We start from the raw sequence: 25,000 nt of genomic DNA on the forward strand, positions 1-25,000 counted from the left end.
GACAAAATCAATGCCCCGTGGAAGAGACGTGGAGGTCAGAGTAGCTTAACAAGACGGTTTTAATGCCCATTGGAAGAGTAGTGAGGGTCGCTGTGGAATAAAAAGACAATATCAATGCCCCGTGGAAGAGACGTGGAGGTCACAGTAGCTTAACAAGATGGTTTTAATGCCCCTTGGAAGAGCTGTGGAGCACAGAGTGGTTTAACAAGATGGTTTTAATGCCCCTTGGAAGAGACGTGGAGGTAGCAGTAGCTTAACAAGACAGTTTTAATGCCTCTTGGAAGAGTGGTGGAGGTTACAATGAAAAAAAAAAGACAATATCAATGCCCTGTGGAAAAGACGTGGAGGCCACAGTAGCTTAAGAAGTCACTTTTTAATGCCCCTTGGCAGAGCTGTGGCATTCAGAGTGGTTTAACAAGAAGGATTTAATGCCCCTTGGAAGAGACGTGAAGATGACAGTAGCTTAACAAGACAGTTTTAATGCCCCTTGGAAGAGTGGTGGAGGATACAGTGGAATAAAAAGACAATATCAATGCCCCGTAGAAGGGACGTGGAGGTCACAGTATCTTAACAAGACTATTTTAAAGCCCCTTGGAAGAGTGGTGGAGGTCGCAGTGGTATAAGAAGACAATATCAATACCCAGTGGAACAGACATGAAGGTCACAGTAGCATAACAAGACTGTTTTAAGGCCCCTTGGAAGAACTGTGTAGTTCAGAGAGGTTTAACAAGACAGTTTTAATGCCCCTTGGAAGAGACATTGTGGTCACAGTAGCTTAACAATACAGTTTTAGTGCTCCTTAGAAGAGTGGTGGAGGTCGCAGTGGAGTAAAAAGAGAATATCAATGCCCCGTGCAAGAGACGTGGACGTAGAAGTAGCTTAACACAATGGTTTTAATGCCCCTTGGAAGAGTGGTGTAGGTCGCAGTGGAATAAAAAGCCAATATTAATGCCCCGTGGAAGAGACGTGGAGGTCAAAGTAGCTTAACAAGACGGTTTTAATACACCTTGGAAGAGCTGTGAAGTTCAGAGTGGTTTATAAAGACGGTATTAATGATCCTTGGATGAGACGTGGCGGTCACAGTAGCTTAAAAAGAGAGTTTTAATGCCCATTGGAAAAGTGGTGGAGGTTACAGTGGAATAAAAAGACAATTTCAATGCCCCGTGGAAGAGATGTCGAGGTCACAGTAGCTTAACAACACAGTTTTAATGCCCCTTGGAAGAGTGGTGGAGATCGCATTGGATTAAAAAGTCAATATAAATGCCCCGTGGAATATACGTGGAGGTCACAGTAGCTTAACAAGACGGTTTTAATGCCCCTTGGAAGAGCTGTGGAGTTCAGAGTGGTTTAACAAGATGGTTTTAATTCCCCTTGGATGAGACGGGGAGGCCACAGTAACTTAACAAGGCAGTTCTAATGCACGTTGGAAAGGTGGTGAAGGTTACAGTGGAATAAAAAGACAATATCAACGCCCCGTGGAAGAGATGTGGAGGTCACAGTAGCTTATCAAGACAGTTTTACTGCCCCTTGGAAGAGTGTTGGAGGTTGCAGTGGAATAAAAAGACAATATCAATGCACCTTGGAAGAGTGGTGGATGTCGCAGTGGAATAAAAAGAAAATATCTCTGCCCCGTGGAAGAAACGTGGAGGTCACAGTTGCTTAAAAAGAAAATTTTATTGCCCCTTGGAAGAGTGGTGTAGGTCGCAGGGAATAAAAAGACAATATCAATGCCCCGTAGAAGAGACATGGAGGTCACAGTAGCTTAACAAGATGGTTTTAATGCCCCTTGGAAGAGTGGTGGAGGTCGCAGTTGAATAAAAAGACAATATCAATGCCTCGTGGAAGAGACGTGGAGGTCACAGTAGCTTAACAAGTCGGTTTTAATGCCCCTTCGAAGAGTGGTGGTGGTCGCAGTGGAATAAAAAGACAATATCAATGCCCCTTGAAATAGTGGTGGAGGTCGCAGTGGAATAAAAAGACAATATCAATGCCCCGTGGAAGAGATGTAGATGTCACAGTAGCTTAAGAAGATGGTTTTATTGCCCCTTGGAAGAGTGTCACGGGTGTGTCGCCACAAAGATCGTCACGATTACACAGCCTGACTTCTCGCAGCTGAGTTTTTGGTGCTTTGTGTTTTTCGGCATTGAGGGTGTTAACTCTCTCTCTCTCTGTGCTAGACGAGGTCCAGCCTCGCCCAGCTGCAATCAATGCTGCTGTAGTGGGACTCCTTCAAATGCCTGCCGGTCTGTTAGGGAAGTGTCGGTGAAAGCATTTCATGCAGACTAACAGAGCGGATCGTGGTATTTGGAGTTTCAGAGCTAAGTGTATTTGGAGTGTTTTTTTCCCTTCCTCACTTTATCATTTATCTCCTTTCCCGTTGGTGTTCCCTCTGTTGTAGTTGTGTAGTTTTTGTATGCAAGGTGGTTTTGGTTTTACCCTTGTACTGTCTCGTTCGTCTAAGTACTGAGTGTGGGCATATTAATACCTGTCCCCTTTTGTTGTGATCAGGGGTCCTTCTCAGGACTAGATTACTTAGGTGCAGGGATCCTCAGGAGGTAGGGGTTACGCTGGCGGCCTGGACCTCTGTACCTTTAACAGTACCTCCAGGTAGAGGGATTAGTCAGGGCCCCAGCTTAGGGTCAGCTTAGGCCCCCTACCTCCAGTACACAGAGACAGCGTGACATTTTCACCGACCACTTAGATTTTCTCCAGCTACCATGGATCCAGTAGCCGGTCTAGCTCGGCAGTTGCAGAGTTTGTCCATGGAGCTGGCGGACGTTAGGTCCAAGGTTTTGTATCCTCAGGAGCAAGCCGGTCCAGAACCTAAAGTAGCTCTCCCTGACAGGTTCACTGGGGGGCGGGACAAGTTTTTTGTTTTCCGGGAGGCATGCAAGTTGTACTTTCGGCTGCGGCCTCGGTCATCGGGGAGTGAAGAACAAAGGGTGGGAATTGTCATCTCGCTCCTACAAGGGGACCCACAATCTTGGGCGTTCTCTCTTCCCCCGGGCTCCCCGGCTCTCCAGTCAGTGGATAGGTTTTTTGCTGCTCTGGGTCTTGTATATGATGACCCGGATCGGATCTCCCTTGCTGAATCTAAGTTACGTAGGATCCAGCTGGAAGATCGTCCGGCGGAGGAATTCTGTTCGGAGTTCCGTAGGTGGGCCACTGACACCCAATGGAATGACCCGGCTCTTAGGAGCCAGTTTTGTCAAGGTTTATCCGACAAATTACAGGATGTGTTGGCACAGTATGACTCTCCCGCGTCACTGGAAGCCGCTATGGCCCTTGCTATTCGCATTGACAGATGGCTTCGGGAGAGGTGCGGGATAACTCCACCCCCTGTGATGACTCCACCTCCTACAAGGTCCCCTCATATGGTGGTTCCCCTGGTCAGTCCAGAGGAGCCTATGCAATTAGGAGGGACATCATTTCGGGGGAGGGGACTGGTGGTGTGCCATAAGACAGGAAGGTGTTTCTTCTGCGGGAGAAAGGGACATTTTATTGGGGGGTGTCCATCCCGTCCCTTGCAGAGTGAAGAGTCGTCAGAAAACTGTTGATCCCAGGTTGTGTGGTGGACGGCAATCTGGGAGTAGGTATTTCGTCCCTAGGTTCGTCTCAGTTTCTCGTTCCGGCGGAGGTGGTGGTGGGTACGAGAACTGAGAGGATATCTGTTCTTCTGGATAGTGGGGCCGGGGCTAATCTGGTGGACGCTCGGTTTGCCCGGGTTCAAGGTATGCGATTGAGTGAGTTGGCTAAACCCATCCCCATATTCTCGATCGATGCCAGGCCTCTCGGTTAGGGAAGTTTTTTGCAAGCTGTGCATAACGTAAAACTTCAAGTGGGGGCGATACATAAAGAACTGTTGTCTTGCTACGTGTTGGAGGGTCTTCCCACTCCTATAGTGTTGGGCCTTCCTTGGTTAACTAAGCATAACTCGGTTATTAATTGGCAATCCGGAGAGATAAGCCAATGGAGTAAATTCTGTAATAAAAACTGCATGAATACGGTCATCGGTGCGGTTACTCCTAGGGTCTTACCTCCATTTCTGGCGGACTTTGAGGATGTATTCTCGGAGAAAGGGTGTCAGGAACTACCTCCTCATCGCGAGTATGACTGTTCTGTAAAACTGCTCCCTGAGGCCAAGTTACCTAAAGCTAGGTTGTATAACCTTTCTGGTCCTGAGAGGCAGGCCATGAAGGATTATATTTCAGAAAGTCTGGCTAAGGGGCATATTAGACCTTCATCTTCACCGGTGGCCGCGGGGTTCTTCTTTGTTAAGAAGAAAGATGGAGGCCTACGCCCTTGCCTGGATTTCCGTGAACTTAATCGGATTATGGTCCGAGATCCGTATCCGCTCCCACTTATTCCCGATCTCTTTAATCAGATCGTGGGCGCCAAATGGTTCTCTAAGTTGGATCTCAGGGGGGCGTACAATCTGCTTAGGATGAAGGAGGGGGATGAGTGGAAGACGGCGTTTAACACTCCGGAGGGGCATTATGAGAACCTTGTCATGCCATTCGGTCTGACTAATGCCCCGGCGGTGTTCCAACACTTTGTTAATGACATTTTTCGCCGCCTGGTGGGACAGTTTGTTGTCATATATCTGGATGATATCTTAATTTACTCGCCGGATCTGGTGTCTCATCAGGAGCACGTTAGGCAGGTGTTACAGATCTTGCGGGATAATAAACTGTATGCCAAATGGGAAAAGTGTGTGTTCGCCGTACAGGAACTCCAGTTTTTAGGCTTCCTGGTTTCAGCGTCCGGTTTTCGTATGGACCCTGGGAAAGTGCGGGCAGTTCTTGAGTGGGATCGGCCAGAGAATCTTAAGGCACTACAACGTTTCCTGGGGTTTGCTAATTATTACCGGAAGTTCATGCGTAATTTCTCGTCCATGGTTTAGCCTCTCACAGACATGACTAAAAAGGGGACGGATTTTTCTAGGTGGTCTGACAAGGCTTGTCAAGCATTCTCCTCCTTGAAAAAATGTTTTTCCTCAGCACCCATACTCATTCAACCTGATGCGTCACAGCCATTCATTGTAGAGGTAGACGCTTCCGAGGTAGGGGTGGGAGCAGTATTGTCACAAGGTTCGTCCCCTGGTAAGTGGCATCCGTGCGCCTTTTTCTCTAAAAAATTGTCGTCCGCTGAGAGGAATTACGATGTCGGCAATAGGGAACTCTTGGCCATTAAGTTAGCTTTTGAGGAGTGGCGCCATTTTTTAGAGGGGGCAGTCCATCCGGTCACCGTCATCACCGATCACAAGAACCTGCTTTATCTGGAGTCCGCGAAACGTCTGAATCCCAGACAAGCTAGGTGGTCATTGTTTTTTACCAGGTTTAATTTTGTCGTTACATATCGTCCTGGGTCAAAAAATGTAAAGGCGGATGCCTTATCTCGTAGTTTCCCTGGGGCCGGGAATACGGACGACCCGATTCCTATCCTTCAGGAGGGGGTGGTGGTTTCGGCAGTATGCTCTGAGCTTGAGGAGGAGGTATTGGAGGCTCAGGGGGACGCCCCTGTTGGACCTCCGGGGAGACTGTTTGTTCCAGATCAGTTGCGACAAAAGGTGATCGAGGCACACCATAACTCAGCTTTAGCAGGACACCCAGGGAGTAAAGCAACTGTGGATCTCCTCTCGCGTCGGTTTTGGTGGCCTAACTTACATAAGGAGGTGGTAACTTTTGTCGCGTCCTGTGGGGTTTGTGCGCGCTCTAAGACCTCACATACCCGTCCGTCTGGGGCCCTCTTACCTTTGAAGATCCCGGAGCGTCCTTGGACTCATCTGTCTATGGACTTTATTACGGACCTCCCTCCGTCTTCAGGTAAAACGGTCATACTCGCTGTAGTGGACAGGTTCAGCAAGATGGCACATTTTATCGCTCTTCCTGCTCTTCCTAATGCTAAAACTCTTGCGCAGGTGTTCATTGGGGAGATTGTGAGGCTTCACGGGGTACCCTCCGAGGTGGTGTCAGATCGGGGGTCTCAGTTTGTGTCCAAATTCTGGAAGGCGTTTTGTACATGGCGGGGGATGCATTTATCGTTCTCATCGGCTTTTCATCCTCAGACCAATGGTCAGACGGAACGTATGAACCAGAGCTTGGAGACATATCTCCGGTGTTTTGTGTCAGAGAACCAGGAGGACTGGGCTTCTTTCTTACCTCTGGCAGAGTTTGCTCTTAATAATAGGCGGAGCGAGTCCACTGGTAAGTCCCCGTTTTTTGGGGCATATGGTTTTCACCCCCAGTTTTGTACTTTCAGTAGGGGGTCTCTTCGGGGGTTCCTGAGGAGGAACGATTTTCTTCATCACTCGCTTCAGTATGGAGAGGGGTGCTGAAGAATCTGAATACTATGGGGAACCGATACAAACGTATGGCTGATAGGAGGAGAGTGTCTGGTCCGGACCTAAGTGTGAACGATCGGGTATGGTTGTCTACCAGGAATATAAAACTTAAGGTTCCCTCCTGGAAACTGGGTCCCAGGTTCATCGGGCCGTACAGGATCAGTTCTATAATTAATCCGGTGGCATTCCGTCTTGACCTCCCCCCTACGTTTAAAATTCACAACGTGTTCCACAGATCATTGCTTAAGAGGTATGTGGCGCCGGTGGTACCGTCACCTTTACCTCCCCCTCCAGTGGTGGTCAATGGTAACTTGGAGTTCCAGGTATCGAGGGTCATCGATTCACGCTTTAATCGCCAGTCCCTTCAGTACCTGGTTCATTGGAAGGGGTATGGTCCTGAGGAGAGGATGTGGGTTCCTGCGTCGGATATTAACGCAGACCGATTAGTTCGGGCCTTCCACACGACTCACCCGGATAAACCTGGCCCTGAGGGTCCGGAGGCCCCTAGTAGAAGGAGGGGTACTGTCACGGGTGTGTCGCCACGAAGATCCTCACGATTACACAGCCTGACTTCTCGCAGCTGAGTTTTTGGTGCTTTGTGTTTTTCGGCAGTGAGGGAGTTAACTCTCTCTCTGTGCTAGACAAGGTCCAGCCTCGCCCAGCTGCAATCAATGCTGCTGTAGTGGGACTCCTTCAAATGCCTGCCGGTCTGTTAGGGAAGTGTCGGTGAAAGCATTTCATGCAGACTAACAGAGCGGATCGTGGTATTTGGAGTTTCAGAGCTAAGTGTATTTGGAGTGTTTTTTTCCCTTCCTCACTTTAACATTTATCTCCTTTCCCGTTGGTGTTCCCTCTGTTGTAGTTGTGTAGTTTTTGTATGCAAGGTGGTTTTGGTTTTACCGTTGTACTGTCTCGTTCGTCTAAGTACTGAGTGTGGGCATATTATTACCTGTCCCCTTTTGTTGTGATCAGGGGTCCTTCTCAGGACTAGATTACTTAGGTGCAGGGATCCTCAGGAGGTAGGGGTTACGCTGGCGGCCTGGACCTCTGTACCTTTAACAGTACCTCCAGGTAGAGGGATTAGTCAGGGCCCCAGCTTAGGGTCAGCTTAGGCCCCCTACCTCCAGTACACAGAGACAGCGTGACAAAGAAAGGTGAAGGTCGCAGTGGAATAAAAAGACAATATCAATGTCCCTTGGAAGAGTGGTGGAGTTCGCAGTGGAATAAAAAGACAATATCAATGCCCCTTGGTAGAGTGGTGGAGGTCGCAGTGGAATAAAAAGACAATATTAATGCCCCGTGGAAGGGACGTGGAGGTCACAGTAGCTTATCAAGACGCTTTTAATGCCCCTTGGGAGAGTGGTGGAGGTCGCAGTGGAATAAAAAGACAATATCAATGCCCCGTAAAAGAGACGTGGAGGTTACAATAGGTTAACAAGACGGTTTTAATGCCCCTTGGAAGGGCTGCGGAGTTCAGAGTGGTTTAACAAGATGGTTTTAATGCCCCTTGATAGAGATGTGAAGGTCTCAGTAGCTTAACAAGATGGTTTTAATGCCCCTTGGAACAGTGGAGGAGGTTACAGTGGAATAAAAAGACAATATCAATGCCCCTTGGAAGAGTGGTGGAGGTCGCAGTGGAATAAAAAGACAATGTCAATGCCCCGTGAAAGAGACGTGGAGGACACAGTAGCTTAACAAGATGGTTTTAATGCCCCTTGGAAGAGTGGTGGAGGTCTAAGTGGAATAAAAAGACAATAACAATGCCCTGTAAGAGACATGGAGGTCACAGTAGCTTAACAAGACGGTTTAAATGCCCATTGGAAGAGCTGTGGAGTTCAGAGTGGTTTAACAAGACAGTTTTAATGCCCCTTGATAGAGATGTGGAGGTCTCAGTAGCTTAACAAGATGGTTTTAATGCTCCTTGGAACAGTGGAGGAGGTTACAGTGGAATAAAAAGACAATATCAATGCCCTTTGGAAGAGTGGTGGAGGTCGTAGTGGAATAAAAAGACAATATCAGTTCCCCCTGTGGAATAGACGTGGAGGTCACAATAGCAAAACAAGACAGTTTTAATGCTACTAGGAAGAGTGGTGGAGGTCGCTGTGGAATAAAAAGACAACATCAATGCCCCGTGGAAGAGACATGGAGGTCACATTAGCTTTACAAGACTGTTTTAATGCCCCTTGGAAGAGTGCTGGAGGTTACAGAGGAATAAAAAGACAAAATCACTGCCCCGTGGAAGAGACGTTGAGGTCACAGTAGCTTATCAAGACGGTTTTAATGCTACATGGAAGAGTGGTGGAGATCACTGTGGAATAAAAAGACAATATCAATGCCCCGTGGAAGAGACGTGGAGGTGACAGTAGCTTAACAATACGGTATTAATGCCCCTTGGAAGAGCTGTGGAGTTCAGAGTGGTTTTTCAAGATGGTTTTAATGCCCCTTGGAAGAGACACGGTGGTCACATTAGCTTTACAAGACGGTTTTAATGCCCCTTGGAAGAGTGGAGGAGGTCGCATTGGAATAAAAAGACAGTATCAATGCCCCATTGAATAGACGTGGAGGTCACAGTAGCTTAACAAGACGGTTCTAATGCCCCTTGGAAGAGCTGTGGAGATCACAGTGGTTTAACAAGACGGATTTAATGCCCCTTGGATGAGACTTGGAGGCCACAGTAGCTTAACAATTTAGTTCTAATGCCCTTTGGAAAGGTGGTGAAGGTTACATTGGAATAAAAAGACAATATCAATGCCCCGTGGAAGAGACGTGGAGGTCACAGTAGCTTAGCAAGACAGTTTAATGCCCCTTGGAAGAGTGTTGGAGGTTAAAGTGGAATAAAAAGACAATATCAATGCCTTTTGGAAGAGTGGTGGATGTCGCAGTGGAATAAAAAGACAATATCATTGCCATGTGGAAGAAACGTGGAAGTCACATTAGCTTAAAAAGATGGTTTTATTGCCCCTTGGAAGAGTGCTGGAGGTCGCAGGCAATAAAAAGACAATATCAATGCCCCTTGGATGAACCGTGGAGGTCAAAGTAGCTTAACAATACGGTTTTATTTCCCCTTGGAAGAGTGGTGGAGGTTACAGTGGAAATTAAAGACAATATCAATGCCCCGTGGTAGAGATGTGGAGATCACAGTAGCTTAACAAGATGGTTTTAATGCCGCTTGCTAGAGTGGTGGAGTTTGGAGTGGAATAAAAATACAACATCAATGCCCCTTGGAAGAGTCGTGGAGGTCGCAGTGGAATAAAAAGACAATATCAATGCCCCTTGGAGGAGTGGTGGAGGTCGCAGTGGAATAAAAAGACGATATCAATGCCACTTGGAAGAGACGTGGAGGTCACATTAGCTTAACAAGATGGTTTAAATGCCCCTTGTAAGAGTGGTGGATTTTGCAGTGGAATAAAAAGACAATGTTAATGCCCTGTAGAAGAGACGTGGAAGTCACAGTAGCTTAACAAGAAAGTTTTAATGCCCCTTCGAAGAGCTGTGGAGTTCAGAGTGGTTTAACAAGAAGGTTTGAATGCCCCTTTGAAGAGACATGGAGGTCACAGTAGCTGAAAAACACGGTATTAATGCCACTTGGAGGAGTGGGCGAGATTACAGTGAAATAAAAAGACAATATCATTGCCCCGTGGAAGAGACGTGGAGGTCACAGTAGCTTAACAAAATGGTTTTAAAGCCTCTTGGAAGAGTGGTGAAGGTTGCAGTGGAATAAAAAGACAATATCAATAGCCCTTGGAAGAGTGTTGGGGGTCGCAGGGAAGAAATAGACAAAATCAATGCCCCATGGAAGAGACGTGGAGGTCAAATTAGCTTAACAATACGGTTCTATTGCCCCTTGGAAGAGTGGTGGAGGTTACAGTGGAAAAAATAGACACTATCAATGATCCGTGGAGAGACGTGGAGGTCACAGTAGCTTAACAAGACAGTTTTAATGCCCCTTGGAAGAGTGGTGGAGGTCGCAGTGGAATAAAAAGATGATATCAATGGTTCTTGGAAGAGACGTGGAGGACACAGTAGCTTAACAAGATAGTTTTAATGCCCCTTGAAAGAGTGGTGGAGATCGCAGTGGAATAAAAAGACAATATCAATCCCCCTTGGAAGAGTGGTGGAGGTCGCAGTGGAATAAAAATACAATATCAATGCTCCGTGGAATAGACGTGGATGTCACAGTAGCTTAACAAGACGGTTTTAATGCCCCTTGGAAGAACTGTGGAGTTGAGAGTGGTTTAACAAGATGGTTTTAATGCCCCTTGGATGAGACGTGGAGACCACAGTAGCTTAACAACGAGGTTCTCATGCCCCTTGGAAAGGTGATGAAGGTTAAAGTGGAATAAAAAGACAATATCAATGCCCTGTGGAAGAGACGTGGAGGTCACTGTAGCTTAACAAGACGGTTTTAATGCCCCTTGGAAGAGTGTTGGAGGTCGCAGTGGAATAAAAAGACGATATCAATGGCTCTTGGAAGAGACGTGGAGGACACAGTAGCTTAATTAGACAGTTTTAATGCCCCTTGGAAGAGTGGTAGATATCGCACTTGAATAAAAAGACAATATCAATGCCCCTTGGAAGAGTGGTGGAGGTCGCAGTGGAATAAAAAGACAATATCAATGCCCCATGGAATAGACGTGGAGGTCACAGTACCTTAACAAGACGTTTTTAATGCCCCTTGGATGAGCTGTGGAGTTCAGAGTGGTTTAACAAGATGGTTTTTATGCCCCTTGGATGAGACATGGAGGCCACAGTAGCTTAACAAGGTGGTTCTAATGCCCCTTGGAAAGGTGGTGAAGGTTAAAGTGGAATAGAAAGACAATATCAATGCCCCGTGGAAGAGACGTGGAGGTCACAGTAGCTTAACAAGACAGTTTTAATGCCCCTTGGAAGAGTGGTGGATGTCGCAGTGGAATATAAAGACAATATCAATGCCCCGAGGAACAAACGTGGAGGTCACAATACCTTAAAAAGACGGTTTTATTGCCCCTTGGAAGAGTGGTGGAGGTCGCAGGGAATAAAACGACAATATCAATGCCCCTTGGAAGAGACGTGGAGCTCAAAGTAGCTTAACAATATGGTTATATTGCCCTTTGGAAGAGTGGTAAAGGTTACAATGGAATTTAAAGACAATATTAATGCCGCGTGGAAGAGACATGGAGGTCACAGTAGCATAACAAGATGGTTTTAATGCCTTTTGGAAGAGTTGTGGAGTTTGCAGTGGAATAAAAACACATTATCAAGGCCCTTTGGAAGAGTGGTGGAGGTCGCAGTGGAAAAAAAAGACAATATAAATGCCCCTTGGTAGAGTGGTGGAGCTCACAGTGGAATAAAATGACGATATCAATGCCCCTTGCAAGAGACGTGGAGGTCACAGTAGCTTAACAAGACAGTTTAAATTCCCGTTGGAAGAGTGGTGGAGTTCACAGTGGTTTACCAAGACGGTTTGAATGCCCCTTGGAAGAGACGTGGAGGTCACAGTATCTTAAAATGACGGTTTTAATGCCCCTTGGAAGAGTGGTAGAGGTCGCAGTGGAATAAAAAGACAATATCAATGCCGCTTGGAAGAATGGTGGAGGTCGCAGTGGAATAAAAGACAATATCAATGCCTCGGGGAAGAGACGTGGAGGTCAAAGAAGCATAACAAGATGGTTTTAATGCCCCTTGTAAGAGTGGTGGAAGTCGCAGTGGATTAAAAAGACATCAATTCCCCGTGGAAGAGACGTGGAGGTCATTTTAGCTTTACAAGATGGTTTTAATGCCCCTTGGAAGAATGGTGGAATTCGCAGTGTAATAAAAAGACAATATCACGGCCCCTTGGAAGAGTGGTGGAGGTCGCAATGGAATAAAAAAAAATAAATGAATGCCCCTTGGATGAGACGTGGAGGTCACAGTAGCTTAACAAGACAGTTTAAATACCCCTTGGAAGAGTGTTGGAGTTTGAAACAAGACGGTTTAAATGCCCCTTGGAAGAGTGTTGGAGTTCGAAGTGGAATAAAAAGACAATATTAATGCCCCGTAGAAGAAACGTGGAGGTGACAGTAGCTTAATAAGTCAGTTTTACTCCCCCTTGGAAGAGCTGAGGAGTTCAGAGTGGTTTAACAAGACGGTTTGAAAGCCCCTTGGAAGAGACGTGGAGGTCACAGTAGCTTAAAAAAACGGTATTAATGCCCCTTGGAAGAGTGGTGGAGGTTACAGTGAAATAAAAAGACAATATCAATGCCCCGTCGAAGAGAAGTGGAGGTCACAGTAGCTTAACAAAATGTTTTTTTTGCCCCTTGGAAGAGTGCTGGAGGTTGCAGTGGAATAAAAAGAAAATATCAATGCCCTTTGGAGAGTGGTGGAGGTTGCAGTGGAATAAAAAGACGATATCAATGCCCCGTGGAAGAGACGTGGAGGTCACAGTAACTTAACAAGACGGTTTTAATGCCCTTTGAAGGAGTGGTGGAGTTCGCAGTTTAATAAAACGACAATATCAAGGCCCCTTGGAGGAGTGGTGGAGGTTGCAGTGGAATAAAAAGACAATATCAATACCCCGTGGAAGATTGCTGGAGGTCGCAGTGGAATAAAAAGACAATATCAATGCCCCTTGGAAGAGACGTGGAGGTCACAGTAGCTTAACAAGACGGTTTTAATGCCCCTTGGAAGAGTGTTGGAGGTCGCAGTGGAATAAAAAGACGATATCAATGGCTCTTGGAAGAGACGTGGAGGACACAGTAGCTTAATTAGACAGTTTTAATGCCCCTTGGAAGAGTGGTAGATATCGCACTTGAATAAAAAGACAATATCAATGCCCCTTGGAAGAGTGGTGGAGGTCGCAGTGGAATAAAAAGACAATATCAATGCCCCATGGAATAGACGTGGAGGTCACAGTACCTTAACAAGACGTTTTTAATGCCCCTTGGATGAGCTGTGGAGTTCAGAGTGGTTTAACAAGATGGTTTTTATGCCCCTTGGATGAGACATGGAGGCCACAGTAGCTTAACAAGGTGGTTCTAATGCCCCTTGGAAAGGTGGTGAAGGTTAAAGTGGAATAGAAAGACAATATCAATGCCCCGTGGAAGAGACGTGGAGGTCACAGTAGCTTAACAAGACAGTTTTAATGCCCCTTGGAAGAGTGGTGGATGTCGCAGTGGAATATAAAGACAATATCAATGCCCCGAGGAACAAACGTGGAGGTCACAATACCTTAAAAAGACGGTTTTATTGCCCCTTGGAAGAGTGGTGGAGGTCGCAGGGAATAAAACGACAATATCAATGCCCCTTGGAAGAGACGTGGAGCTCAAAGTAGCTTAACAATATGGTTATATTGCCCTTTGGAAGAGTGGTAAAGGTTACAATGGAATTTAAAGACAATATTAATGCCGCGTGGAAGAGACATGGAGGTCACAGTAGCATAACAAGATGGTTTTAATGCCTTTTGGAAGAGTTGTGGAGTTTGCAGTGGAATAAAAACACATTATCAAGGCCCTTTGGAAGAGTGGTGGAGGTCGCAGTGGAAAAAAAAGACAATATAAATGCCCCTTGGTAGAGTGGTGGAGCTCACAGTGGAATAAAATGACGATATCAATGCCCCTTGCAAGAGACGTGGAGGTCACAGTAGCTTAACAAGACAGTTTAAATTCCCCTTGGAAGAGTGGTGGAGTTCACAGTGGTTTACCAAGACGGTTTGAATGCCCCTTGGAAGAGACGTGGAGGTCACAGTATCTTAAAATGACGGTTTTAATGCCCCTTGGAAGAGTGGTAGAGGTCGCAGTGGAATAAAAAGACAATATCAATGCCCCTTGGAAGAGACGTGGAGGTCACAGTAGCTTAACAAGATGGTTTAAATGCTCCTTGGAAATGTGGTGGAGTTCAGAGTGGTTTTACAAGATGGTTTTATTGACCCTTGGAAAAGACGTGGAGGTTACATTAGCTTTACAAGATGGTTTTAAAGCCCCCTGGAAGAGTGATGGAGGTTACAGTGGAATAAAAAGACAAAATCAATGCCCCGGGGAAGAGACGTGGAGATCTAAATAGCTTAAAAAGACAATTGTAATGCCGCTTAAAAGAGTGGTGGATTTCGCAGTGGAATGAAAAGACAATATCAATGCCCCTTGGAAGAATGGTGGATTTCGAAGTGGAATGAAAAGACAATATCACGGCCCCTTGGAAGAGTGGTGGAGGTCGCAATGGAATAAAATGACAATATCAATGTCCATTGGAAGTGTTGTGGAGGTCGCAGTGGAATAAAAAAAAATAAATGAATGCACCTTGGATGAGACGTGGAGGTCACAGTAGCTAAACAAGACGGTTTAAATGCCCTTTGGAAGAGTGTTGGAGTTCGAAGTGGAATAAAAAGACAATATTAATGCCCCGTAGAAGAAACGTGGAGGTCACAGTAGCTTAACAAGTCAGATTTACTCCCCCTTGGAAGAGCTGTGGAGTTCAGAGTGGTTTAACAAGACGGTTTGAAAGCCCCTTGGAAGAGACGTGGAGGTTACAGTAGCTTAAAAAAACGGTATTAATGCCCCTTGGAAGAGTGGTGGAGGTTACAGTGAAATAAAAAGACAATATCAATGCCCCGTGGAAGAGACGTTGAGGTCACAGTAACTTAACAAGACGGTTTTAATGCCCGTTGGAGGAGTGGTGGAGTTCGCAGTTTAATAAAACAACAATATCAAGGCCCCTTGGAAGAGTGCTAGAGGTTGCAGTGGAATAAAAAGACAATATCAATACCCCTTGGAAGATTGCTGGAGGTCGCAGTGGAATAAAAAGACAATATCAATGCCCCTTCGAAGAGACGTGGAGGTCACAGTAGCTTAACAAGACGGTTTAAATGTCTCTTGGAAAAGTGGTGGAGTTCAGAGTGGTTTTACAAGATGGTTTTATTGACCCTTGGAAGAGACGTGGAGGCCACATTAGCTTTACAAGATGGTTTTAATGCCCCTTGGAAAAGTGATGGAGGTTACAGTGGAATAAAAAGACAAAATCAATGCCCCGTGGAAGAGACGTGGATTTCACAGCAGCTTAACAGGACGATTTTAATACTACTTGGAAGAGTGGTGGAGGTCGCTGTGGAATAAAAAGACAATTTCAATGCCCCTTGGAAGAGACGTGGAGGTCACACTACCTTAACAGTACAGTTTTAATGCCCCTTGGAAGAGCTGTGGAGTTCAGATTGATTTTACAAGATGGTTTTAATGCCTTTTGGAAGAGACGTGGTGGTCACATTAGCATTACAAGATGGTTTTACTGCACCTTAGAAGAGTGGTGGAGGTTACAGTGGAATAAAAAGACAATATCAATGCCCCGGGGAAGAGACGTGGAGATCTAAATAGCTTAAAAAGACAGTTGTAATGCCCCTTAAAAGAGTGGTGGAGTTTGCAGTGGAATAAAAATACAATATCAATGCCCGGTGCAAGAGACGTGGAGGTCACAGTAGCTTAACAAGTTGGTTTTAATGGCCCTTAGAAAAGGGGTGGAGGTCGCAGTGGAATAAAAAGACAATATCAATGTTCCTTGGAAGAGTGGTGGAGGTCGCATTCGAATAAAAAGACAAAATCAATGCCCCTTGGAAAAGACGTGGAGGTCACAGTAGCTTAACAAGACGGTTTTAATGCCCCTTGGAAGAGTAGTGGAGGTCGCTGTGGAATAAAAATACAATATCAATGCCCCGTGGAAAAGACGTGTAGGTCACAGTAGTTTAACAAAGCGGTTTTAATGCCCCTTGGAAGAGTGGTGGAGGTCACAGTGGAATAAAAAAACAATATCAATGTCCCGTGTAAGAGACGTGGAGGTCACAGTAGCTTAACAAGATGGTTTTAATGGCCCTTAGAAAAGTTGTGGCGGTTGCAGTGGAATAAAAAGACAATAATAATGCCCCTTGGATGAGTGGTGGAGGTCGTATTGGACTAAAAAGACAATATCAATTCCCCGTAGAAGAGACATGGAGGTCACAGAAACTTAACAAAATGGTTTTCATGCCCCGTGGAAGAGTGGTGGAGGTAGCAGTGGAATAAAAAGACAAAATTAATGCACCGTGGAAGAGACGTGGAGGTTACAGTAGCTTAACAAGATGGTTTTAATGCACCTTGGAAGAGCTGTGGAGTACAGAGCGGTTTAACAAGATGGTTTTAAAGCCCTTTGGAAGAGACGTGGAGGTAGCAGTAGCTTAACAAGACAGTTTTCATGCCTCTTGTAAGAGTGGTGGAGGTTACAGTGAAAAAAAAAGACAATATCAATGCCCTGTGGAAAAGACGTGGAGGCCACAGTAGCTTAACAAGACACTTTTTAATGCCCCTTGGCAGAGCTGTGGCATTCAGAGTGGTTTAACAAGAAGGATTTAATGCCCCTTTGAAGAGACGTGAAGATGACAGTAGCTTAACAAGACAGTTTTAATGCCCCTTGGAAGAGTGGTGGAGGTTACAGTGGAATAAAAAGACAATATGAATGCCCCGTGGAAGAGACTTGGAGGTCACAGTAGCTTAAAAAGATGGCTTTATTGCCCCTTGGTGGAGGTCGCAGAGTAATAAAAAGACAATATCAAAGTCCCTTGGAAGAGTAGTGGAGGTCGCAGTGGAATAAAAAAACAATAACAATGCCCCTTGGAAGAGTGGTGGAGGTTGCAGTGGAATAAAAAGACAATATCAATGCCCCGTAGAAGGGACGTGGAGGTCACAGTAGCGTAACAAGACTATTTTAATGCCCCTTGGAAGAGTGGTGGAGGTAGCAGTGGTATAAGAAGACAATATCAATACCCAGTGGAACAGCCATGAAGGTCTCAGTAGCATAACAAGACTGTTTTAATGCCCCTTGGAAGAACTGTGGAGTTCAGAGAGGTTTAACAAGACAGTTTTAATGCCACTTGGAAGAGACGTGGAGGTCACAGTAGCTTAACAAGACGGTTTTAGTGCCAATTGGAATCGTGGTGTAGGTTACATTGGAATAAAAAGACAATATCAATGCCCATTGGAAGAAATGTGGAGGTCACAGTAGCATAACAAGACAGTTTTAATGCCCCTTGGAAGAGCTGTGGAGTTCAGAGAGGTTTAACAAGGCGGTTTTAATGCCCCTTGGAAGAGACGTGGAAGTCACAGTAGCTTAACAAGATGGTTTTAATGCCCGTTGGAAGAGTTGTGGGGGTCGCAGTGGAATAAAAAGACAATATCAATGTTACTTGGAAGAGTGATGTTGGTTGCAGTGGAATAAAAAGACAATATCAATGCCCCGTGGAAGAGACGTGGGGGTAATAGTAGCTTAACAAGACAGTTTTAATGCCGCTTGGAAGATGGGTGGAGGTCGCAGTGGAATAAGAAGACAATATCAATGCCCCTTGGAAAAGACGTGGAGGTCACAGTAGCTTAACAAGACGGTTTTAATTCCCCTTGGAAGAGTCGTGGAGGTCGCTGTGGAATAAAAATACAATATCAATGCCCCGTGGAAGAGACGTGGAGGTCACAGTAGTTTAACAAAGCGGTTTTAATGCCCCTTGGAAGAGTGGTGGATGTCGCAGTGGAATAAAAAAACAATATCAATGCCCCGTGTAAGAGACGTGGAGGTCACAGTAGCTTAACAAGATGGTTTTAATGGCCCTTAGAAAAGTTGTGGCGGTTGCAGTGGAATAAAAAGACAATATCAATGCCCCTTGGAAGAGTGGTGGAGATCGTATTGGACTAAAAAGACAATATCAATTCCCCGTAGAAGAGACATGGAGGTCACAGAAATTTAACAAAATGGTTTTCATGCCCCGTGGAAGAGTGGTGGAGGTAGCAGTGGAATAAAAAGACAAAATCAATGCCCCGTGGAAGAGACGTGGAGGTCAGAGTCGCTTAACAAGACGGTTTTAATGCCCATTGGAAGAGTAGTGGGGGTCGCTGTGGAATAAAAAGACAATATCAATGCCCCGTGGAAGAGACGTGGAGGTCACAGTAGCTTAACAAGATGGTTTTAATGCCCCTTGGAAAAGCTGTGGAGCACAGAGTGGTTTAACAAGATGGTTTTAATGCCCCTTGGAAGAGACGTGGAGGTAGCAGTAGCTTAACAAGACAGTTTTAATGCCTCTTGGAAGAGTGGTGGAGGTTACAGTGAAAAAAAAAGACAATATCAATGCCCTGTGGAAAAGACATGGAGGCCACAGTAGCTTAACAAGACACTTTTTAATGCCCCTTGGCAGAGCTGTGGCATTCAGAGTGGTTTAACAAGAAGGATTTAATGCCCCTTGGAAGAGACGTGAAGATGACAGTAGCTTAACAAGACAGTTTTAATGCCCTTGGTGGAGGATACAGTGGAATAAAAAGACAATATCAATGCCCCGTAGAAGGGACGTGGAGGTCACAGTATCTTAACAAGGCTATTTTAAAGCCCCTTGGAAGAGTGGTGGAGGTCGCAGTGGTATAAGAAGACAATATCAATACCCAGTGGAACAGACATGAAGGTCACAGTAGCATAACAAGACTGTTTTAATGCCCCTTGGAAGAACTGTGTAGTTCAGAGAGGTTTAACAAGACAGTTTTAATGCCCCTTGGAAGAGGCATGGAGGTCACAGTAGCTTAACAAGACGGTTTTAGTGCCAATTGGAATCGTGGTGTAGGTTACATTGGAATAAAAAGACAATATCAATGCCCAGTGGAAGAAACGTGGAGGTCACAGTAGCTTTATAAGACTGTTTTAATGCCCCTTGGAAGAGCTGTGGAGTTGAGAGAGGTTTAACAAGACGGTTTTAATGCCCCTTGGAAGAGACGTGGAAGTCACAGTAGCTTAACAAGACGGTTTTAATGCCCGTTGGAAGAGCTGTGGGGGTCGCAGTGGAATAAAAAGACAATATCAATGTTCCTTGGAAGAGTGATGTTGGTCGCAGTGGAATAAAAAGACAATATCAATGCCCCGTGGAAGAGACGTGGAGGTAATAGTAGCTTAACAAGACTGTTTTAATGCCACTTGGAAGATTGGTGGAGGTCGCAGTGGAATAAAAAGACAATATCAATGCCCTGTGGAAGAGACATTGTGGTCACAGTAGCTTAACAATACAGGTTTAGTGCCCCTTAGAAGAGTGGTGGAGGTTGCAGTGGAGTAAAAAGAGAATATCAATGCCCCGTGCAAGAGACGTGAACGTAGAAGTAGCTTAACAAGATGGTTTTAATGCCCCTTGGAAGAGTGGTGGAGGTCGCAGTGGAATAAAAAGCCAATATTAATGCCCCGTGGAAGAGACGTGGAGGTCAAAGTAGCTTAACAAGATGGTTTTAATATACCTTGGAAGAGCTGTGAAGTTCAGAGTGGTTTATAAAGACGGTATTAATGATCCTTGGATGAGACGTGGCGGTCACAGTAGCTTAAAAAGAGAGTTTTAATGCCCATTGGAAAAGTGGTGGAGGTTACAGTGGAAGAAAAAGACAATTTCAATGCCCCGTGGAAGAGATGTCGAGGTCACAGTAGCTTAACAACACAGTTTTAATGCCCCTTGGAAGAGTGGTGGAGATCGCATTGGATTAAAAAGTCAATATAAATGCCCCGTGGAATATACGTGGAGGTCACAGTAGCTTAACAAGACGGTTTTAATGCCCCTTGGAAGAGCTGTGGAGTTCAGATTGGTTTAACAAGACGGTTTTAATTCCCCTTGGATGAGACGGGGAGGCCACAGTAGCTTAACAAGGCAGTTCTAATGCACGTTGGAAAGGTGGTGAAGGTTACATTGGAATAAAAAGATAATATCAACGCCCCGTGGAAGAGATGTGGCGGTCACAGTAGCTTATCAAGACAGTTTTAATGCCCCTTGGAAGATTGTTGGAGGTTGCAGTGGAATAAAAAGACAATATCAATGCACCTTGGAAGAGTGGTGGATGTCGCAGTGGAATAAAAAGAAAATATCTCTGCCCCGTGGAAGAAACGTGGAGGTCACAGTTGCTTAAAAAGAAAATTTTATTGCCCCTTGGAAGAGTGGTGTAGGTCGCAGGGAATAAAAAGACAATATCAGTGCCCCGTAGAAGAGACGTGGAGGTCACAGTAGCTTAACAAGACGGTTTTAATGCCCCTTGGAAGAGTGGTGGAGGTCGCAGTGGAATAAAAAGACAATATCAATGCCCCGTGGAAGAGACGTGGAGGTCACAGTAGTTTAACAAGTCGGTTTTAATGCACCTTCGAAGAGTGGTGGTGGTCGCAGTGGAATAAAAAGACAATATCAATGCCCCTTGGAAGAGTGGTGGAGGTCGCAGTGGAATAAAAAGACAATATCAACGCCCCGTGGAAGAGACGTGGAGGTCACAGTAGCTTAACAAAATGGTTTTAATGTCCCTTCGAAGAGTAGTGGTGGTCGCAGTGGAATAAAAAGACAATATCAATGCCCCTTGGAAGAGACGTGGAGGTCACAGTAGCTTTACAAGATGGTTTTTATGCCCCTTGGAAGAGTGGTGGAGGTTACAGTGTAATAAAAAGACAATATCAATGCCCCGTGGAAGAGACGTGGAGATCACAGTAGCTTAACAAAACGGTTTCAATGCCCCTTGGAAGAGTGGTGGAGATCGCAGTGGAATATAAAGATAATATCAATGCCCCTTGGAAGAGTGGTGGAGATCACAGTGGAAAAAAGACAATATCAATGCCCCGTGGAAGAGATGTCGTGGTCACAGCAGCTTAACAATACAGTTTTAATACCCTTTTGAAGAGTGATGGAGGTCGCAGTGGAATAAAAAGACAATATCAATGCCCCGTGGAAGAGACCTGGATGTCACAGTAGCTTAACAAGACGGTTTTAATGCCCCTTCGAAGAGTTATGGTGGTCGCAGTGGAATAAAAAGACAATATCAATGCCCCTTGGAAGAGTGGTGGAGGTCGCAGTGGAATAAAATGACAATATCAATGCCCCGTGGAAGAGACGTAGAGGTCACAGTAGCTTAAGAAGATGGTTTTAATGCCCATTGGAAAAGTGGTGGAGGTAGCAGTGGAATAAAAAGACAAAATCAATGCCCCTTGGATGAGACGTGGGGGCCACAGTAGCTTAACAAGGCGGTTCTAATGCCCCTTGGAAGAGTGGTGGAGGTCGCAGTGGAATAAAAATACAATATCAATGCCCCGTGGAAGAGACGTGGAGGTCACAGTAGCTTAACAAGACGGTTTTAATGCCCCTTCGAAGAGTGGTGGTGATCGCAGTGGAATAAAAAGACAATATCAATGCCCCTTGGAAGAGTGGTGGAGGTAGCAGTGGAATAAAAAGACAATATCTATGCCCCGTGGAAGAGACATGGAGGTCACAGTAGCTTTACAAAACAGTTTTAATGCCCCTTGGAAGAGTGGTGGAGGTTACAGTGGAATAAAAAGACAATATCAATTCCCTGTGGAAGAGAAGTGTAGATCACAGTAGCTTAACAAAATGGTTTTAATGCCCCTTCGAAGAGTAGTGGTGGTCGCAGTGGAATAAAAAGACAATATCATTGCCCCTTGGAAGAGACGTGGAGGTCACAGTAGCTTTACAAGATGGTTTTAATGCCCCTTGGAAGAGTGGTGGAGGTTACAGTGTAATAAAAAGACAATATCAATGCCCCGTGGAAGAGACGTGGAGATCACAGTAGCTTAACAAGACGGTTTCAATGCCCCTTGGAAGAGTGGTGGAGATCGCAGTGGAATATAAAGATAATATGAATGCCCCTTGGAAGAGTGGTGGAGATCACAGTGGAAAAAAGACAATATCAATGCCCCGTGGAAGAGATGTCGTGGTCACAGCAGCTTAACAATACAGTTTTAATACCCCTTTGAAGAGTGATGGAGGTCGCAGTGGAATAAAAAGACAATATCAATGCCCCGTGGAAGAGACCTGGATGTCACAGTAGCTTAACAAGACGGTTTTAATGCCCCTTCGAAGAGTTATGGTGGTCGCAGTGGAATAAAAAGACAATATCAATGCACCTTGGAAGAGTGGTGGAGGTCGCAGTGGAATAAAATGACAATATCAATGCCCCGTGGAAGAGACGTAGAGGTCACAGTAGCTTAAGAAGATGGTTTTAATGCCCATTGGAAAAGTGGTGGAGGTAGCAGTGGAATAAAAAGACAAAATCAATGCCCCTTGGATGAGACGTGGGGGCCACAGTAGCTTAACAAGGCGGTTCTAATGCCCCTTGGAAGAGTGGTGGAGGTCGCAGTGGAATAAAAATACAATATCAATGCCCCGTGGAAGAGACGTGGAGGTCACAGTAGCTTAACAAGACGGTTTTAATGCCCCTTCGAAGAGTGGTGGTGGTAGCAGTGGAATAAAAAGACAATATCAATACCCCTTGGAAGAGTGGTGGAGGTAGCAGTGGAATAAAAAGACAATATCTATGCCCCGTGGAAGAGACATGGAGGTCACAGTAGCTTTACAAAACAGTTTTAATGCCCCTTGGAAGAGTGGTGGAGGTTACAGTGGAATAAAAAGACAATATCAAGTCCCCGTGGAAGAGAAGTGTAGATCACAGTAGCTTAACAAAATGATTTCAATGTCCCTTGGAAGAGTGGTGGAGATCGCAGTGGAATATAAAGATAATATCAATGCCCCTTGGAAGACTGGTGGAGATCACAGTGGAAAAAAGACAATATCAATGCCCCGTGGAAGAGACGTGGTGGTCACAGCAACTTAACAATACTGTTTTAATGCCCCTTTGAAGAGTGATGGAGGTCGAAGTGGTATAAAAAGACATTATCATTGCCCCGTGGAAGAGACGTCGAGGTCAAAGTAGCTTAATAACATGGCTTTACTGCCCATTGGAAGAGGTGTGGAATTCAGAGTGGTTTAACAAGATGGTGGTAATGCCCCTTGGAAGAGACATGGAGGTCACAGTAGCTTAACAAGACGGTTTTAATGTCCCTTGGATGAGTGGTGTAAGTCGCAGTGGAAAAAAAAGACAATATCAATGCCCAGTTGAAGAGACGTGGAGGTCACAGTAGCTTAACAAAACAGTTTTAATGCCCTTTGAAAGAGTGGTGGAGGTCGCAGTGGAATAAAAAGACAATATCAATGCCCCGTGGAAAAGACTTGGAGGGTCACAGCAGCTTAACAAGACGGTTTTAATGCCCCTTGGAAGAGTGGTGGAGGTTGCAGTGGAATAAAAAGACAATATTAATGCCCCGTGGAAGAGACATGGAGGTCACAGTAGCTTAACAAGACGGTTTTAATGCCCCTTGGAAATGTGGTGGAGTACAGAGTGGTTTAAAAAGAAAGTTTTAATGCCCCTTGGCAGAGAAGTGGAGGTCGCAGCAGCTAAACAAGATGGTTTTAATGCCCCTTGGAAGAGTGGTGGAGGTCGCAGTGGAATAAAAAGACAATATCAATGCCCCGTGGAAGAGACGTGGAGGTCACAGTAGCTTAACCAGACAAATTTAATGCCCCTTGGAAGAGTGGTGGAGGACGCAGTGGAATGAAAAGACAATATCAATATCCCGTTTAAGAGACATGGAGGTAACAGTAGCATAAAAAGACGGTTTTAATGCCCCTTGGAAGTGCTGTGGAGTTCAGAGAGGTTTAAAAAGATGGCTTTAATGTCCCTTGGAAGAGACATGGAGGTCACAGTAGCTTAACAAGACAGTTTTCGTGCCCCTTGGAAAAGTGGTGGAGGTTACATTGGACTAAAAAGACATTACCAGTGCCCCATGGAAGAGACATGGAGGTCACAGTAGCTTAACAAGACGGTTTTATTTCCAACTTGTAAGAGTGGTGGACGTCGCAGTGGAATAAAAATACAATATCATTGCCGCGTGGAAGAGACGTGGAGGTCACAGTAGATTATCAAGACGGATTTAATGCCCCTTGGCAGAACTGTGGAGTTCAGAGTGGTTTAACAAGACGGTTTTAATGCCCCTTGGAAAAGAGGTGAAGGTCACAGTAGCTTAACAAGACGGTTTTAATGCCCCTTGGAAGAGTGGTGGAGGTCTTAGTGGAATAAAAAGACATTATCAATGCCCCTTGGAAGATTGGTGGAGGTCACAGTGGAATAAAAAGACAATATCAATACCCCGTGGAAGAGACGTGGAGATCACAGTAGCTTAACAAGAAGGTTTAATGCCCCTTGGGAGAGTGGTGGAGGTTACAGTGGAATATAAAGACAATATCAATTCCCCGTAAAAGAGACGTGGAAGTCAAAGTAGCTTAATAAGACGGATTTAATGCCCCTTGGAAGAGCTGTGGAGTTCAGAGTGGTTTAACAAGACGGTTTTAATTCCCCTTGGAAGAGACGTGGAGGTCACAGTAGCTTAAGAGGAAAGGTTTAATGCCCCTTGGAAGAGTGGTGGAGGTTACAGTGGAATATAAAGACAATATTAATGCCCAGTGGAAGAGAAGAGGAGGTCACAGTAGCGTAACAAGACGATTTTAATGCCTCTTGGAAGAGTGGTGGTGGTTCGCAGTATAATAAAATGACAATATCAATGCCCCTTGGAAGAGTGGTGGAGGTCGTAGTGGAATAAAAAGACAATATCAATGCCCAGTGGAAGAGACGTGAAGGTCACAGTAGCTTAACAAGACGATTTTAATGCCCCTTGGAAGAGTGGTGGAGGTTACAGCGGAATAAAAAGACAATATCAATGCCCCGTGGAAGAGACGAGGAGGTCACAGTGGCTTAACAAGACAGTTTTATTGCCCCTTGGAAGAGTGGTTGTGATTGCAGTGGAATATAAAGACAATATCATTGCCGCGTGGAAGACACATGGAGGTCACAGTAG

This window comes from Phyllobates terribilis, unplaced genomic scaffold, assembly GCF_046119375.1.
Source record: "Phyllobates terribilis strain yellow unplaced genomic scaffold, ASM4611937v1 Scaffold_1194__1_contigs__length_370978, whole genome shotgun sequence".
NCBI classification, from domain to species: Eukaryota; Metazoa; Chordata; class Amphibia; order Anura; family Dendrobatidae; genus Phyllobates; species Phyllobates terribilis.